The following is a 6,529-nucleotide window of genomic DNA, read 5'->3' as shown; positions in this document are numbered from 1 at the left end:
TGCGCTCTGGTGGGGAAGCTGGTCCTGATTTCCAACTGCTGCTCTGGGAGTCTCCGCTGGCCCCTTGCTTCTGGGGTGTCCCCCTTGGGTCGCCCCTTGCCCTGCCCATCGGCGCCCCCTTCTGTGAATCTTCCGATTCGCTGGAGAGGCTCATGGAATCTATCGGGCTGCTGTCATCTTCTCCTACGCTGCCCTCGGATTGCTCCCCCTCGCTCTCCATCTCCTCTCCTCCCTGCGCTCCCGCTGAGAGTCCCTGACAATGGCAGTTTTTACAGAGGTTTTATCAACGGATTTTTTGGCATTCCTGGTTATCTAGTATCCTTTGTATTGCTCTCCTTGTAAAGCTGTTCTTTTTCCTTGCCAGTTGTGTAAAAGAGGCTGTGAGTCTCCTTCACTGAAGACTGATGGTGGGCAGCTTCCAACAAAATATTAAAAATACAATAAAACATCAAACATCAAAAACTTCCATAAACAGGGCTGCCTTCAGATGTCTTCTAAAAGTCAGACAGTTGTTTAAATAAATGCAGGAGGGCATGATGCTCTGGTGTTTTCTTGTTTCAGCCCTAAGCTACTGCTTCTGAGCAACATAGCATATAAGGCTGAAGATGGATGTTATGGGTTTTTTGAGGATGATGTTCCTATACTGACACCACCATTTAATTCAAGTCAATACAAAGGGAAAATCCATATTTATCATGGCCATATTTATCATCCATATTTAGTCATGGCCAGCATGACTAAACCGCTTCCGGCACTACAGAACACTGTGGCGGAAACCAAAACACATGGAAATGCCGTTTACCTTCCCACCGCAGCGGTACCTATTTATCTACTTTGTTGGCAGAAGCTGGGACAGAGCAACGGGAGCTCACCCAGGATTTGAACTGCCAACCTTCTGATCGGCAAGCCCAAGAGGCTCAGTAGCTTAAACCAGAGCACCACCTGCTCCCCTTCATATTTACCACTTTTGGTCAGCTCTGCCGTAAGGTATTAAGACAACTGTCTCATGCAGCAGGTGCCAGAGACGACGGCAACCCCTGCTTGTTCCTCCATCCCCATTCCCCTCCAGTGACAACATGGCCTTGCTTGGGCACCATCCCTGTTATGTACTGAGAATAGGATCCAAACTGCAGCAGTCTGATTGGTCCTAGAACAATAGGATTCAGAATACAGCAGTCTGATTGGTCTTAGAACAATGCAGCAGTATGATTGGTTGGCAGGAACCACCCAATCATGCTCCAGATATAAGTGAATCCACAACCTGATTAGCTTACAGTAGAATTCCAGAATTAGCCAATCATGTGCAACCCATTGTGTAAATAATGTATATAAAGCAGATACTTTGAGGGGACATTCATTCCTCCGCTCCACTATGAGCTGAATAAAGAGCATGAAATCACCTTGCGACTCTGAGTATATTTCACTCCCTCTATCTGATCAGGTGACCAGTCAGCTTTTGTACATGGAATGGAAAGGGATCACCATACTGCCCATTGCTTCAGGCAACAAAATGTCTTGAACCAGCCCTGATGATCACCAGCTCACCCTCTTGCATTCTTCACCAGTTAATCCTTTTGATACCAAGCAGAATGGCCACCTCCTTTCCCCCTGGTTAAAACTGCCTTTTTATCTGAACAACTTACCATTTGGGGAAGTACAGCCTGTCCAAAGAAGCAACAGAACTATGCACCTCAGCCGGTTCATCTCAGATAGTCAGGCAATGTTCATTTGATCTGCCGCGTGTGGTCTAGCTCCGAAATGCTCAGAGGAGGCTAAACAAGAGTCCAAGGCCTGAGATCAACTCCCCCTGTTGTAGTTAATGGTTTGCCACAACACTGAGATATGCCTTCTTTGGTGACTGGGGGAAATAATGGGAGGTGGAGGAAATTCCTAAAATAAGCATTTGCTGTTGAAAGGCTCTGTGGGTTTCGTGTTGCAATCTGGGCAGCAAAAGAAGCAAAGCTAAACTGGGAACATGAGAAGCTGTCTTGTTGTACCAGATCAGATTTTTTTGCTCAGTATTGTCTGACTGGCTTCAGCTCTCGGGCAGGGAGATCATTCGTTACCTGATCTGTTTAATTGAAACTGCCAGGGATTGAATTTGGGGGCTTAGGGGGGGGCAGAGCATGAACTACAGTCCCTCCTTCAATCTAAAGATACACACACACACACACACACACACACACACCCCTTTCCCCTCTGGCAAGGAAAAATCCGATCAATGCATTGGGATGTACTTTCTTTAACTGGCTTCAGCTTTTGTTGGGGGGGGGGATGTCTTATTTTGAGATGAGCTAGTGTCAAAACGCTCACCTTTACTTCAGCTATTGAACATTCATTTATTTACTATCCTATTTAGATCATACTTTCCCACCAATATGCACAAGGTGGTCTACATGATTCTCACCACCAGCATCCGGTGATAAAAGAGAGAGGATGCAGTAACATGACATGTAAATAATAGGGCAGCCTCCAACTTCATTGTTTTGAGTCAAAGGATCCTAGATCTCTGGATAAAAAACTGTGTGGACTGGTCACGTTGTACAGATGCCTGATTATCGTCTTCCAAAGAAACTACTCTATTTCGAACTTTAAAATGGAAAGCGTACTGCTGGCAACAAAAGAGATTTAAAAACTCTCTCAAGGCAAATCTTTAAAGATGTAGTATAAACACCGATAACGGGAAAACACTGGCCTGCGAGCGCTCCAACTGGAGAACAGCCTTTACCAAAGGTGTCACAGGCTTTGAAGACGCTCAAACTCAGGACGAAAGAGAGAAACGTGCTAAGAAGAAGGCACGCTTGGCAAACCCTCACTGTGATCAACTCCTGCCCGGAAACCTATGTCGCCACTATGGAAGGACATGTAGATTCAGAATTGGCCTCCATAGTCACTTACGGACTCATTGTTAAAACTGTGTTCATGGAAGACAATCTTACTTGGCTAAAAGTGACCGCCAAAGAAGAAGAAGCAGCAACAGCAAAGATGTTTATAGCTGCCAACTGGAAGTCTACCAAGCAATGTTCTCAATATCAGTGGGTTGATAAAACTGGGAGACTGTGACCTTTGACAAGTTTACTCATCAAATGTAGCAAGCTAGGCATCCCCATAGATAGATAGATAAATAGATAGATAGATAGATAGATGATAGATATAGATATTGAGATATAGATATAGATATAGATATATAGATATAGATATAGATATAGATATAGATATAGATATAGATATAGATATAGATATAGATATAGATATAGATAGATCAAGGGAGTTAGGGGGAGAGAGAGAGAGAGAGAGAGAGAGAGAGAGATACACTTTTGAAATATGCCTCCTCTTATGTCATCTCATACATCTGACAAGAATTCCCATGCCTCCTTTTCTAATTTGAAGATAACACTCTCCCCCCCCCCATTAATACTACATGATTAACTAAATGCTTATGCTCACCTTCGCCAAGGGAGTTGCCAGGTAGGAGAGTTAAATACAGACACAACCAAGGAGTATTCGAAGTAAGGCAGCCCAGAATTTGGCACCCTTTATCTCTGCTGCAGCAGGTCAGCGCCTCTAAATTTAGACCCAGAGTTACTTCCCTGAACAAGGAGACCTTCAAGGCTTTTATACATTTCTATATTCTTCACCGGCGGAGGTGTTATGTCCAGTGGCATAGTGTGGGGGCAGGGAAGTGTGGTCCCAGGCACAAAATTCTGACGGGGCACATCCAAGCGCCTCCACGCAGACACCGGCTTCCGAGGGGAACCCAGTCCTGCCCTAGCGAAGGCAACAGAACATCCCGTTGGGGGGCTTCCTCTGCCGCCCCATCCCCTACTCCACATCCTTCCCTGCCTGCTGTCGGTGGTCTCTGGGCCCCGGAGGCCAGCCTGGGCTTGGCAACTGTGGAGGCTCAGTGCAGACTGGACGGAGGGTTCTGTCCACCTTCCTTGTGCTCTGCCGCATTCCTGAGGCCAAGTTGCCCTTCAGCCTCCAGGCTGTGGCAAGTCGCCCTTCAGGCCCCTCACTAAATGGCCACCTGGCCAGCCCTCACTTGCTCCTCACTCAGCCAACGATGAGCAGGTGCACACAGAGGGAGGCAGGCAAGTGGCGCCCTGGCCAGGTGCTCCACTCCACAGGCATTGGGGGATTCTGTTAGGATATAGTTCCTGAAATATACTCAAGAGTCGAGAGTGGATTTCATGCTCTTTATTCAGCTCATCGTGGTGAGGAGGGAATGAAAATTTCCCCACAGTATCTGCTTTATATACATTATTTACACAATGGGCTACACGTGATTGGCTAATTCCAGAATTCTCCTGTAGGCCAATCAGGTTGTGGATTCACTTCCATCTGGAGCTGGATTGGGTGGTTCCTGCAAACCAATCATATTGCTGCATTGTTCTAGGACCAATCAGACTGCTGCCTTTTTGGATCCTATTCAACTCAATACATTACAGTTCCGTTCCACCTTAAAAGGGAAGAGGCATGACTGTTGTGTGTCACATGCCTGTTTACATTCCAGCACTCGCTGGGAACTTCCGTTTGTATATTGCTTTTGTTTTTGCTGTTTGCTTGGACCCAAAGGGAAGCAGACATGTTTTTCCTTTGTTCCTGAACTATGCTGAATAAAATGCTGTAAATAATGCTTACACATGTCCACCACTTCCGTTGCGAGGATTTATTCACTCTGCTGATAAGAGCATGCACAGCTTCTAAACATATCTGAGGCTTGTGTTGCTGATCGATGCTGTACCGGCTGATGGCTGGAGCCAGCTGGGGACCTGCCAAATGCCCCCGTCTCCCCGGTAGTATCCCAACAGATTTGTCCTCCAAGTGTCGTGGCAAGCCACCTGGCTGGGTGGGCAGGCAGCGCAATGTGGCCCCGCTTGGCTCTTGAGGGGGTTGCGGCTACGCTGCTGGGTCTGCCTCTGAATACCAGGTCCTGGAAATCACAAGTGGGGAGGATGCTTGCAGGATCCCCATAGTTGCCAAGTCATAGTTGCTAAGCAAAGTTTTGCTTCCTGCGCAACTACTTCTGAACATTGTATGGAATAGCTCGTGATTCTGACCTTTGGTGGGTTTGTAAGTAAACCATTTTTAACTTACTAAACCTGCAGTCTTTTTCTATGCAAGGGGAAGTGAGAAACTTTGAAAGGAACTTAGAAGGGCATATTTTAAAGGTCTAATAGCTCACGTTTCCACACTTTGCTTTGCTGCATGCTTTGTGATTTTAAATCTCTGCTGGGGTTCTCTCACCAAAGACACTTGGATCTTGGCATCCAGTAATTCTCCTTTCTATATACATACCTATCCCGCCCCCCTTGAAACAATACTGCCTTCATCTAGGCTGGCTTTTCGGGTGTCAGGCACCTCCCCCTAGTCCCCAGTGTAGAAACAAGATACTACATAGGATGCCCTTTAACTGGCTGTGGTAGAACGTTTATTTTGTTCTGCATGGGGAAACCTGGTTTGAGCCATTTTCTGCTTTTAGAGCTTAAGTGTGCAACCCATATATTCATATTACTTTTCCTTATTTCTGTTAGAACTTGCTGTAAAATTTGGACTTCAATTCATTTCAACTTTACCAGTTTATGCCTTTATTATCTTAGCCTTTACAAATAAAAAATACAACCATCTAGTTAAGCGCCATAAATTTCTTCCAGTGCTCTATTTAAATTTTCTGTGAATACTCAAACCTTTTCTTGGTTTGCCTAACCTTATGTAAAATTAGTTGCGAGCCAAGACCCCATGACCCCACAGTTCCCTATGGGATGAATAACCGGACATGACACAGCATATGGTTTTATGGATTCAAATAGGCCACAACTTTATTGGTTACAGATGTGAATCGTTTGGCATAGGCGTTGGGTGAAGCCAAATTATATCTCTCCAACCCATCTGCTGGGAGTCCATCTAAGGGTAAATCACCACTTAGAGGGTCCTATGAGCTACATCAAATAGAGTTACCCTCCAAGGGTCCCTGTTGGAGGAGTGCTATCGCCCTGTTGTTGTTTAGTCGTTTAGTCATGTCCAACTCTTCGTGACCCCATGGACCAGAACACGCCAGGCACTCCTGTCTTCCACTGCCTCCCACAGTTTGGTCAGACTCATGTTTGTAGCTTCGAGAACACTGTTCAACTATCTCGTCCTCTGTCATCCCCTTCTTCTTGTGCCCTCAATCTTTCCCAACATCAGGGTCTTTTCCGGGGAGTCTTCTCTTCTCATGAGGTGGCCAAAGTATTGGAGCCTCAGCTTCAGGATCTGTCCTTCCAGTGAGCACTCAGGGCTGATTTCCTTAAGAACGGATAGGTTTGATCTTCTTGCAGTCCATGGGACTCTCAAGAGTCTCCTCCAGCACCATAATTCAAAAGCATAAATTCTTCGGCGATCAGCCTTCTTTATGGCCCAGCTCTCACTTCCATACATCACTACTGGGAAAGCTATAGCCCTAGCCCCTGTTAAATAAATGCTTCAGTTCACAACATTGTGACATATGTATAATAAAGGGTGGAGTTATCACAGATATAAAGTCTTGCTA

At 45.8% G+C, this 6,529-nt stretch overlaps 1 long non-coding RNA gene across 1 annotated transcript in view; it reads right to left on the bottom strand.

The window, feature by feature from the left end:
• The window catches only part of LOC307218443, a 3,792-nt gene extending 1,940 nt beyond the window's left edge, over positions 1 to 1,852 (bottom strand). Inside the window, exon 1 of the long non-coding RNA XR_013839975.1 lies at positions 1,644 to 1,852. This is a non-coding gene — a long non-coding RNA (uncharacterized lncRNA). The remainder of the gene's footprint in view (positions 1 to 1,643) is intronic.
• Positions 1,853 to 6,529: the final 4,677 nt, after the last annotated feature.

The sequence above is a fragment of the Podarcis cretensis genome (genome assembly GCF_951804945.1).
Source record: "Podarcis cretensis genome assembly, chromosome: 6".
NCBI classification, from domain to species: domain Eukaryota; kingdom Metazoa; phylum Chordata; class Lepidosauria; order Squamata; family Lacertidae; genus Podarcis; species Podarcis cretensis.
Note: the sequence above shows the minus strand (reverse complement) of the source record. Positions and strands in the feature narration are given on the sequence as shown.